Below are 13,339 nucleotides of genomic sequence, written 5' to 3'. Positions count from 1 at the left end.
CCAAAGGGGTCCGTGACACATTCCCGGGGGGTCCGTAGGCAGCAGTTTTAAAAGCACAGCAAAGTTTCTTGTATAATTAGCAGCTTACGAGCAACAATAAAAGTATCAAGATGATGTACCTGCTGGAGAGAGATGAGAGTTTTGTCCAGTGGCAGCTTTGACTTAACTAATGTAGCACAGAGGGTTAATATGTCTACTGTAAGGAATGTGTAATATGCATTTTGAAAAGCAGTATTTTATTGGCATAGGTCCGAGGGTTACTTCTTTTTTCACAGAGATTCTTTTGTTACTGTGCATTTCATAAGTGACAGTCATAATCTAGCAGAGGGACCTATAAACTTTAATCAAAGAGCTGCCTGCAAACTGCATGGTACCAGTTAGTAACTTATGTTTTTTCCCAGTAATTCATTATCCTGATGCTGCTGAAAAGGTTAATTTGGGTTGAAATACATTTTTAATGTTAAAGTCAGTGCTAGCCATTGTGGGTTTTTTTGCCCTCATTCGCCGTCTATCTCGCTTCGATATCGACCGTGGGCATCTGTACTCACTCTCATAGCACTGAGGGGAGTAGGCTATTGGAAAGTTGGAATGTAGCCCCGCCTACTAGTACCAGACCTGCCCTTGGTGTCAAAAGAAGAAACCACTAAGATACTCCTACCCTGATCAAGTGTTTTGCCGACTGACCACCATATCTGGCACGTACAGCTTAGCCCAGGAAGTATTAACGGCATAATCATAGGACTCTGGGACAAAAAAAAAAACACAAGTTCACCCCATCATCTTTTTTCTGCTTCCTTGCCAAGTCCAATTTTGAAGCTGCTAAAACTGTTGACTGCCAGTCCACAAAGGTAGGAGGGCTAGATTCTGTCCATTTTATACGGATTTGCCTTCTTGCTAACAAAACAGAATAAAAGAGCAAAGTTTCGGCAAGCCCGGTGATGATTTCTGCGAGACCAAATATTATTAAGGACAAATTTATATTAACAGCGCAACCTAAAACAGTTGTCAAAAAATATCCGATCTCCTGCCAGAAAGTAGCAAGGTAAGGACATTCCATAAACATATGGGCATCTGAAGCGGAAACCAGGCCACACTTTTTACAACTAACTGGGGGTCCAACTGAGATTTTAGTCAGTTTATGGGGAGTATAATAAGCCCTGTGGATGGTAAACAGGTGATTTTTTTTTAGCCAGGCTGGTTTCACCACTTCATATAAAATTTTACAAGATTTCTGCCATAGTTTAGCACAATCCTGAGTGGGCAAAGACCCTTCCCACAGTTCCTCAGCGAGCTTAAATTTGTCGTCTATTTCCTACAGCAGGGTTTGGTACCAGAAGGAGACTTCTTTTTTCCCTGGGAGTTTGGTAACAAGCTGGTGTTCTAAAATATTTCCGCATCCCAAAGCAAGCCTCTGCGGGTAATATTGAACCCAACTTACAAGTTGATAATACTTAAACCGAGAGAGACCTCCCCCAACTCTGTCCTGGAGATGTTCCCAAAGGGGAAGGGTACCGCCCTCAAGGAGGTCACCCCAAACCAATAACCCAGCATTCCTTAGAGGGATTGTTAAACTATCTCTTAGGCACACTGGGGTCCCGGGAGAATCCCAGAGGGGAGCTAAGCTGGAAAAATAGTCAAGCCCCAGTGCCCCCCTCACTTGGGCCCAAGTTTTAGCTACCCCCTGGAGCACCTTCAGTCTGATTTAAAAAAAAAACTTCAGGTCTCCAAATTTAAACAGAAACTCATTCTCTGATATATTAGCACCCCTCAGCATGGCCAAATACATCCCTTCTACCCCGGTGTCTACGGGCATGTTCAAAAGCATGCGTGAGTGTGTGAGTTAGAACACCCAGGCATATAGCTGAAGGTCTGGTAAGGCCAGGCCACCCTTTTCTCTTCTCCTCCTTATTTTCTTCCAGGCAATCCTGGCAGTCTTAAATGCCTAGATGAAGGAGTTAATATCGCTCTGAAGCTTCGCAATCGTGGATTTTTCAAAATAAAGTGGGATACAATTAAAAATAAAAGAAATCTTCGGTAGTATCGTCATCTTAACTAAATTAGTTCTTCCCAGAATTGGTAGAGGGAGAAAAGATCATGATTTAATAAGCATTCTACACTCCCTTGCCACCATAGCTAAGTTGATCTCGGCTATCTTTGTGATGTTCTGCACCACCTGAACTAAGCTGGTAACCCTGCCGTGTCTCCGGCAAATTCCAAGTCATATTTTCTTTTTTTTTAACATTGATATCATACCCAGAGACAGAGCCAAACTCCCTAGCCAAACTAATAACCGCTGGAAAATCTGACTGTAAATCCGCAGAGAAGGCACCGCTGGGGGAAGATCCTTCTCCTACCTGGCAGCCAAGACATCGAACTCCCTCCCCATCCACCTTCTCCTGACCCAAGATCACCTTTCCTTCAGGAAGCTCCTCAAGACCTGGCTCTTCGAGCAGTAGCGGACCCCTCCCACCCAGCGCCTTGAGACCCTACCGGGTGAGTAGCGCGCTATACAAATGTCCATGATTAATTGATTGATTGAGAGAATCAGGATATCATCCGCATACAGGGCTACCTTCCTCAGCCACTCATACTTAAATAGCACTATGCTGGAATGCGTCCTAAGCAGTTGAGCAAATGGCTCAATATAGAGATCAAATAGAAGGTGGGAGAGTGGGCAGCCCTGTCTGCTTCCTCTTGTGATCTTGAAGGATTCAGTAATATTCCTGTTAACCAGCAGTCTAGCTGTGGGGTTCTGGTAGATCAACTGTACCATGTGACAAAATCAGCCCCCTAGATTGATTTTCTGCAAGGCCTCCGACAGGTAAATCCAATTCACTCTGTCGAAGGCCTTGGTTTCATCCAAAGTCATAGCAGCCACTGGAAGGGAATAGGTGGAGGCAAGATCTATAGCCCCAATAAGATTATATGTGAGATCAGAGAGCTGCCTATTCCTTACAAAACCTTTCTGATCTGGATGAAAGACATCTCCCACAATATTACCCAATCTCGCTGCCAAAATAGAAGTAAAAATGTTATAATCTACATTTGGGAGCGAGATGGGTCTATATGACACACAACTTGACGAAGGATTCCCAGGTTTTAATATCAACATTTTTAAAGCATTGTTCCAAGAAGCTGGGACCCCTAGGCCGACCTCCAAGACATGGTTAAACAGCTGCGTTAAGAAAGGGGTGATCTCTTCTCCTAACATCTTATATATTTCTGCAGGAAGGCTATCAGGGCCTGCTGCTTTCCCAGACTTGGAGAGTTGGATAGCTTCTCTAACCTCAGTTTGAGTGAAGGCTTGATCCAAATATTGCTGTTGGTCCTGTCCTAGTGGGGTAAGGGGGATATCCTTTAACCAATTTTAACATCTAGGCATTTATCCTCACAATATATCTCCTCGAAATAACTCTGAAAGGCCAGGCTGATTTCCCCATCTGAGCGGAAGATCTCCTCTCCTCTCTGTTAATGATCTCCTTAATCTGATTCCTTACTCAATCAGACTTGGCCTTCCAGGCAAGAAGTTTGCCCGCACCTTCTCCGTATTCAAAGTGGGCGATTTTACTCGCCTCCCATCTGCGTATGAGCCTAGACTGTAATATGCTCTCTAATTGCCCTTTTAAGTTATCTCGTTTATCCTTTCACATTTGCTGGGATACAGGCGAAGCTAACGGAGATATATCCATTTCTAGATCTTTCAGCTTCCCCTCCATGGAAGATACTTCCTCTTTATATTTTTTATTCCTGAAGCTTGCCCTGCTTGTAATCTGACCCCGCAGGAAAGCCTTAAAAGAGTCCCAGACATTTAATATTGATGTTGACTCTAAATTAACTTCAAAGAACCATTCAGTTTCTTGTATCAGGAAAGCTTTTTCTTCCTCCATCAATAGTAAAGAACGGTCAAATGACCATGTACGATCAAGCCCTACTGATGGACTCAGGAGGCATAAAACAAAAACCCTGAATGATCAGAGAGATGATTGGCCAAATAAGTGATGTTGTTGACACTATCCCTAAGTGAGTAATCGATTCTTGATTGGTGCCGATACTTATGATTTTTAAATGACACCCCCTGTTGTAAGCCTGATCTTTCCCTCCATATGTCTAATAGGGCAAATTGCTGCATCGCCTTCAACAGATAAACATGAGATTTAACAGGCACTGCAGCTCTACTATTTGGGGTTTTATGCAAGATGAGATTTAGAACTATATTAAAGTCTCCCACCATAATTAATGGTTCGGGTAAATCTAATAGATGGGAAAAGATGTTCTTAAGACTTGAAGGATCATCTTGATTGGGACCATAGTAGCCGACCAGCGTACACAGTGTCTCCATCATTTTAACTTTAACGATGATCCTTCTGCCACCTGGGTCAACCAATTGCTGCAGAACATAAAGTTGAAGTTGAAGTTGAAGGAATTTGTTGAGCGCACTAACACCAAGCGGTTTCATGGCGCTATGACTTGACCTAGAGGAGGAAACATGGAAGTGAGAATGAAGTGGAGTGAGGGAAGTTATTGTAGAGGAAAGGCTAAAGAAAAGAGATGAGTCTTTAAGGCTTTGCGGAAGTCCATGTAGCCAGATAGGGACCGAATGGTGAAAGGGAGGGTGTTCCAAAGGCAGGGGGCAAGAATGGAAAAACGCAGGCCTCCCTGTTTTTTCCTCTTAAAGCGAGGGACCTCCAAGAGACCTTGGGTGGAGGAGCGAAGGCTCCTACTAGAGAGGTAGGCCCGGATTTTTTAATTAAAATAAGCTTGAGCTGATTTCTTAAAAATTATTAGAACCCCTCTAACGTTAGCAGTCTGATTCGTGCACACATATGAGCCCACCCATCTTTTATTTTTAAGAAGGGAGCATACCTCTTCTTTTCAGAGATGTGTTTCTTGGAGAATCAAAACCTGAGTCTTTGAATCTTGGAGATACTGAACTATCTTATCCCTTCTTGGTCTAGTTCGCAGGCCATTAATGTTCCAAGATAATATCTGTATAGGCCTCAAGTTGTTACTATCAAGAAGCCCAGTCGAGCTCCAAAAACTCTCAACCAAGCCCCAGCGTGAGTGTATCCCAAACTAAAGAACACGAATGAGGATTTTAAAATATTTTTTTCTGCTACACCCAACCCCTACCGCGTGCCCCCCCATTCTTCCCCCCTCACTGGAAGCCCCAACCCCAATTATCTGGACAGGTGAAGTCCAGACAATTGCGTCCCGAAGATGTCTGCACCACCCTGCATTAATGAATAAAATACCCCCAAAACAAGACACCCAGAGAACAATTAAATACGTTTAAAAAAGAAAGGGGATAAGCGGGGAACCCTAACTATACTATGAACCACCAGAAAGGAAGTCTCCTCACCTCTCCAAGTGCACTTTCATTTCTCAATTTCTCATGACTTCTTTTTATGTAAAGAGGGGTACCATCTCGATAACTACACTATAAGTTAAGCCACCTATTGGTCCCCTTTACTTTCGCTGTTCAGTAGCTCATCCACTTCCTGTACCGACCTTAGGTTGTACATTTTATTATTAAACATCACCTTTAAAAAGGCCGGAGATTTTAGTTGGGCTACAGCCCCTAACTTTTTAAACCCTTCCAGTCTCTTGCCCAACTCCCATTGCCTCTCCAAAGTGCAACTTGATAGATCTGACCGAATCTCGAACGCAAAATCCTTTGCCCGCACCGATTTAAATTTCAGTGCTAAATTTAGAATTTTATCCTTCAAGGCAAATGTGAGGAAATTAATGAGAATTCTTCTGGGTTTGGGTCTATTAGGGTTCTTCCGAAAAGGATCTCTATGTACCCTCTGAATGTCAGGGCTAAGCTCTTTCTCAGAGACTTCGAGCTGTAATTAGCTCCTAAGTAGAGAAACCACGTAGGATCGAATGTCGGATCCTTCACTTCCTTCTGGTACATTCAATAAATGTAAATTATTCCTGCGAGCGTTGATCTCTAATTTCTCCACTCTGTCTCTGAGATACCGATGTTCCGATTTTAAAAGTTCGATTTCTGACTTTGTCTGGCCCCGATCTTCTTTCATATCCTCCACCGCATTCTCTAAAGTTACAGTTCTGGAATTAATAAGGTTGACTTTTTTTCCAAGGATTCACAGTAATTCTTAATCTCCCCTTGGTTTGCTGTAGATGCTGCAAACCCTTTCTTTATGTCCTCTGTTAATGCAACAAAGAGATTCTCCAGACCAGCAGGCAGAGTCAAAGCTGGCTGAGCCGACTGAGCTGAAAGGGAACTCCTTTCTGGTGATTCTGAAATGCTGTTATCCGATGCTCCTGATAGTGGTTGTGCTAAACTTTAGGCAACACTTAACAAATCTTCGTTACAAGCAGTCATATACCCTGAAGGAGTCCCCAAATCCATGGACTGGACTGGACTTTGAAGTGGCCGCCTCTGTGGGTTTTTCTGATTTAGCTATAGACTCCATTCCTATCACAGATGCTATGTCCAAGGGATCGGCCGGTGGGGTAGATGGAAGTGTACAGGGAATTGAACTGATTGTTTGCCAATAGCCAATAACCAACACTTCTGGCTGCACCCTGAAATAGGAGCGTAATGAAGGAGTCACTTTAACCCCGCTATTAGGCAACCTACTTTTTGGAGTTCTAGGTTTGATAGTCTTCCCTTTCACCTGGTAAACCTGAAAAGCAGAGTCACCACCAGTAGGCTTGGCTCTTTCGACAAGAGAGACCTGGACTCCACTAGAAAAGGGGCGTTCAGCAGCAGCAAGAATTTGAGACACCGCCACCTCAGTGAAATCCCTTCCCCTTTGCAAATGCATGCTACATTATTTTTTAAGTGCAGGCAGTGGTCCCAGGGACTACTGCCTTCCCCTAAAAAATGAAACTAAAACGTTTCATTTTCTTTTTTTAAAATGCATGGAAAACAGGCTTCATTTTTAAAAAAAAACTTCTTTATTTAAAAGCTGCCTTCCCAGACATCGTGGTCTGCTGAGCCCAGCAGGCCACCATCCCTGGGAGGGCTGGCATTCCTCATGGGCTCGCAAATTGCAAGATGCTCATTAATATTAATGAGTCTCGCAATTTGCGACCCCATTGGGAATCGCAAACAGTGTTAAACACACTGTTGTACATTTCATTTAGTGACTTGCAATTTGCCACTCGCAATGTATCGCCAATTACGAGGCGCTGAATGAAATGGTTGTACATCTGGCCCCAAAATCCTTAGTAATTTAAGTATTTGTTTTGTGTGCACACGTGTGGGTTTTTGTCTAATTACTGTTTTAATATTTGAAATTTAAATCATACAAATTGCTTGGGGTCCCTGGCTTTCAGTGGTGACTCAATGGGGGTCCTCAGTTGTCAAAAGTTTGGGAAGCACTGAGCTACAGCATTCTCTTTGTTGACTGGCTCACATTTCACTCTTCTGAAATAGGAGTATATTTTGAACTTGGGCTCCAAACAATTGTGGCTCTAATGTGATGTAATGTAAAGCGCACAGCTACTTCACAGACTGTCCCAGCGCTACAAGACCACGAGACAGACATCAGTACTCCTACCAGGATAGAGGGCTGCCAGCTGTGCTATTGTCGGAAAAGCCAGGTCTTCAACAGTTTCCTAAATGCCAAGAGATCTTGCACCTGTCTAAGGACACATGGAAGCCCATTCCATAGATGGGAGGCCAGGACTTGAAAGAACGGCCCCCCAAACGAGAGCAGGAACACTTTGTAACAGTCATCAAAAGCTGTGTAGAGGATCTCAGGGCCCTCTGTGGAATATAGTGCTGGATTCTTTTCCTATTGTAGACGGCTCTAATATCATGTAGGGCCCTATGAGCTAGAACTAAAGCTTTGAACTGAATCCGCTTCTGGTCCGGTAACCAGTGCTGAGACATCAGAAGGATGGACATAGGCTCTTTTGGACCAACCATGAGTGTTGCCCTGGCCGCCACATTCTGTACCACCTGCAGGCAGTTCAGCAAATAGTCCGGTAGGCCTAAATACAGGACATTGACGTAGTCCAGCCTTGATACAATCAAGGCTTGTACCACAGTCTTCCTGTACTTAACTGGAAGCAAAGGAAGGACGTTTTTTAACATTTTTAACAGGCCAAAGCATGTGCTGGCTACTGTTTGGAACTGGGCCTACCATGGACAATTTAGCATCCAGCTTAACTCCCAAGTTATTCACAGTGCTTACAGAGGCAACAGGTGGGGACATGTCCTGAGGCCACCACTGGCGCCATGCTTTGCCAGGTTAACCTCATGGATGCTGAAGACCTCCCTTTCCTGTGCTGGGCCATAATGTTAATGGGTGTGGTCATGACGAGCTCAGCTCGTCATGAGCACCCTAGAGGTATATGCCATGACGAGCTGAGCTCGTCATGAGCATCGAAAGGGTTAAGGCCAAAAGATTTCTCCTGATTACATTTCAGTTGATTCAGCCTTAACCAGCAAAACCCCTCAGACAGGCAGACGTTAATCTTGCCGCCTCTAATGTCGGCATCCTTGTCACAGGAGAATAGCTGTTGAGCATCATCGGCGTATGATACTATTTTAGCGCCATGGGCCTCGGTGAGCAGGGCCAGGGGAGCCAAATAAACATTAATAAGTGTTGGGCTCAGGATGGAACCCTGAGGGACCCCTCCTTCATGGGAGGGATAGGGGCCACAAAAGGAGGGGTTCAAATAGTTTGCTGATGGTCACTTAAAAAAAGAGAACCACTTGAATACCAAGCCACCAACGCTGCACTCCCTGAGCCTCAGCAGGAGCCGGTAATGAGGCATGGTATCAAAGGCCGCGGAGAGACCTATTAGTATCAGCACCGCTTTGCCCCCTTTATCAAGTGTCTCTCTAATCACTTCGGAAACCAGCCCGAGTAGGGCTGTTTCCATGCTAAAATTAGCTCTAAAGCCTGAGGCTTTGATGGAGGACATGATTGATTTCCACATATTCGCTGGTAACGTGATTCACATATTTTTCCAAAACTTTGGAAAAAAAGGGAAGAAGCGATATCGACCTATAGTTTGAGGCCACCATAGGGTCAGCTGATGGCTTCTTCAATAGAGGGAGAGTTTTAGCGATTTTCCAGGTGGCTGGCACCTGCCCCTTTTGCAGAGATGTGTTCAGAATCTTATTGACAGCTGGATTTATAGTCTAAGCTATGGAGGACAGAACTTTGGCCGGACATGGGTCGGATGGAGAACCTGACTTGAGGGATTTCATAATATCCGGATATTTTGCCAGGGAGATACTCTTATTATTTCATCCACCATGACTGACAGTTCTTCCTCAGTAAAACAGGGATTTTTGAGGCCTGGCATTGTGCAAATAGATTTGTTTCAATAAAAAGCTTGAGTTGTTTTTTTAGTGTTATATATTTTTTAATTGCTAATATTAATATTTTTATTATATTAGTAACATATTTGTGTTTGTATGATTTATTCACTGATATAATAAGATTATTAAATTAGTATTTTGAAAAATACATTTGATTTATTGTGGTGGTGTATCTTGTAGTTTATGAGGCTTATTGTAAGTTCATATGCCCTTTTGGAGACATAATTGGTTATTACTTCTAAGTAGTCTAGTCCTTTGTTATTTATAAATATTTTGATTTTGCTTTGTAGCATCTCATACATTTTTTTAGTTTGTTTAGTTAGCTTAGGGCCACTTTTGCTAACAAATTGTTCTATTCTTAGTTGTTGGTAGTATTCTTCTTTTTTTAGTGCTTCAATCAATTTGTATAGTGTAGGTTGAGTTCTGCCTAAGGTTGATTGGAAGGCATTATGTCATCGTTCAACTGTGTTGTTTGTTTTGGCTTCCTGTGCCAAGGTGCTGTCATAGACATTCCACCATGGTATATGGAATTTGGTTTGGTGTCTATGACCTTAAGACTGCCATGCTACTGCCAGGGAACAGCAGTTACCTGGCAGCGCCAGTAGTCCCATGGCGGTCCGACCGCCCAAGTTGTAATAGGGTGGTCGGACCCCCAGTGCAGTGGTGGTTGGACTGCCACTGCAGCGCTCCTGCGAATCTGGTGGTACTCGGACCACTAGACTCATAATTAGGCCCATAGAGCAGATTTTTGTAGGTGACGACACTTTAGTTTAAGTGGTAGGAAAAGCCTTGTATGGCTGTGTGAGGTATACTTTTAGTATAGAGTGAATCATAGCTTGTTCAAAGTCTATGATTATTTTTGGGGGTAATGGTTTGTTTGTTGTTTAACATGAATTAGGAGTTCCATATAAACAAAAAGCCTTGCTTGTTAGAAAGTGAAATGTATATAAACGGGATATCGGTGACCTGAAATTCACCAAGTATGGTGTATATTTGATCGATAGTTGACGATCCCATCCATCATCCAGGTTTGGCTTAGTTTGGATAGTTTGATGAAGTTATTTGCAGTGGAGAAGATTAGGGTTCATTTTTCATTATTTCGAATGTCATATACTTGGTTTAGATTGTGTGCTTGTAATATTTTTTATTTAACTGCTTAAGCTATTTTTTGTAGGTCTTATCCTTTTTTGGTAAAGTTTCTTATGTGTTGTTATATTTGTATGACATTTATTTTTATTTATTTAATATTGGATTTCTTTTCTTTGATATCATTTATATTGTTAATTTTATGTAAATGTGTATACTATGTAAATTGTTTTCAATCTGTTTAGTGTATATTTTATAGGTGTACTATTTTAATACGGTTTATGTTTCATTTTTTGATTATATATATATATATATATATATATATATATGTTCCAGCAATGAGCCCTTGAGCTTTAGGAAGTCACCCCACGCTGTTTTACCATCCGGCTTGCTTGGCCTCGATGCAACTCTCATAGCCTTTCTCCTTTATAATAATTCAAGTTTATCCGACGCGTTTCGAGGCCAATAACGCCTCTTCTTCTTGGGATTGCACACAAAGAATGCCGTTTTCACCTTCTAATTCGAATTTCTTTTTGTTCGAATTACTCCTCCCTCAGTGGGCGTGGCTGTTGATATCACCCATCAGCATGCTGGTAGGTGTAGTTCCTGAAGGTGAAAAATAGTTCGTTTTAGTCCTTAAGTAGGTGCATCACTTCGTGTACTATTTTGTCAACATTAAAACCTTGAGTAGTCAGAAGAATAAGGATATAGAGCTGCTGTTCAAATAAACAGTGTCCTGCAAAGCCAAGAATCAGTGCCTCGGCGCAGCTTCCCTGCATGCTCTGCTTCCGTCTGCATGTGGAGAATGGTGCTGTTCCCCACGGCCAAGGACAGCCGTGTATGTAATATGTTCCAGCAATGAGCCCTTGAGCTTTAGGAAGTCACCCCACGCTGTTTCGCCATCCGGCTTGCTTGGCCTCGATGCAACTCTCATAGCCTTTCTCCTTTATAATAATTCAAGTTTATCCGACGCGTTTCGAGGCCAATAACGCCTCTTCTTCTTGGGATTGCACACAAAGAATGCCGTTTTCACCTTCTAATTCGAATTTCTTTTTGTTCGAATTACTCCTCCCTCAGTGGGCGTGGCTGTTGATATCACCCAGTAGCATGCTGGTAGGTGTCGTTCCTGAAGGTGAAAAAGAGTTAGTTTTAGTCCTTAAGTAGGTGCATCACTTCGTGTACTATTTTGTCAACATTAAAACCTTGAGTAGGCAGAAGAATAAGGATATAGAGCTGCTGTTCAAATAAACAGTGTCCTGCACAGCCAAGAATCAGTGCCTCGGCGCAGCTTACCTGCATGCTCTGCTTCCGTCTGCATGTGGAGAATGGTGCTCTTCCCCACGGCCAAGGACAGCCGTGTATGTAATATGTTCCAGCAATGAGCCCTTGAGCTTTAGGAAGTCACCCCACGCTGTTTCGCCATCCGGCTTGCTTGGCCTCGATGCAACTCTCATAGCCTTTCTCCTTTATAATAAATCAAGTTTATCCGACGCGTTTCGAGGCCAATAACGCCTCTTCTTCTTGGGATTGCACACAAAGAATGCCGTTTTCACCTTCTAATTCGAATTTCTTTTTGTTCGAATTACTCCTCCCTCAGTGGGCGTGGCTGTTGATATCACCCATCAGCATGCTGGTAGGTGTAGTTCCTGAAGGTGAAAAAGAGTTCGTTTTAGTCCTTAAGTAGGTGCATCACTTCGTGTACTATTTTGTCAACATTAAAACCTTGAGTAGGCAGAAGAATAAGGATATAGAGCTGCTGTTCAAATAAACAGTGTCCTGCACAGCCAAGAATCAGTGCCTCGGCGCAGCTTCCCTGCATGCTCTGCTTCCGTCTGCATGTGGAAAATGGTGCTCTTCCCCACGGCCAAGGACAGCCGTGTATGTAATATGTTCCAGCAATGAGCCCTTGAGCTTTAGGAAGTCACCCCACGCTGTTTCGCCATCCGGCTTGCTTGGCCTCGATGCAACTCTCATAGCCTTTCTCCTTTATAATAATTCAAGTTTATCCGACGCGTTTCGAGGCCAATAACGCCTCTTCTTCTTGGGATTGCACACAAAGAATGCCGTTTTCACCTTCTAATTCGAATTTCTTTTTGTTCGAATTACTCCTCCCTCAGTGGGCGTGGCTGTTGATATCACCCATCAGCATGCTGGTAGGTGTAGTTCCTGAAGGTGAAAAAGAGTTCGTTTTAGTCCTTAAGTAGGTGCATCACTTCGTGTACTATTTTGTCAACATTAAAACCTTGAGTAGGCAGAAGAATAAGGATATAGAGCTGCTGTTCAAATAAACAGTGTCCTGCACAGCAAGAATCAGTGCCTCGGCGCAGCTTCCCTGCATGCTCTGCTTCCGTCTGCATGTGGAGAATGGTGCTCTTCCCCACGGCCAAGGACAGCCGTGTATGTAATATGTTCCAGCAATGAGCCCTTGAGCTTTAGGAAGTCACCCCACGCTGTTTCGCCATCCGGCTTGCTTGGCCTCGATGCAACTCTCATAGCCTTTCTCCTTTATAATAATTCAAGTTTAATTCGAACAAAAAGAAATTCGAATTAGAAGGTGAAAACGGCATTCTTTGTGTGCAATCCCAAGAAGAAGAGGCGTTATTGGCCTCGAAACGCGTCGGATAAACTTTAATTATTATAAAGGAGAAAGGCTATGAGAGTTACATCGAGGCCAAGCAAGCCGGATGGCGAAACAGCGTGGGGTGACTTCCTAAAGCTCAAGGGCTCATTGCTGGAACATATATATATATATATACACATATATATATTCACTGAAAAAACCATAGGTTATAGACCATATATAGTTAGGAATTTGCATTTACAAAACCTTGAAAATTCACTGAAAAAATCATAGGTTAGAGACCATATATAGTTAGCTGGACATTTTATTGACATAAAACCAATGAAATTCCATATATAGTTAGTTGCACTAACTATATATCG

This window comes from Lissotriton helveticus, chromosome 2_1 (assembly GCF_964261635.1).
Source record: "Lissotriton helveticus chromosome 2_1, aLisHel1.1, whole genome shotgun sequence".
NCBI lineage: Eukaryota > Metazoa > Chordata > Amphibia > Caudata > Salamandridae > Lissotriton > Lissotriton helveticus.
The sequence above is the reverse complement of the archived record's forward strand: the minus strand, read 5'-3'. Positions refer to the sequence as shown.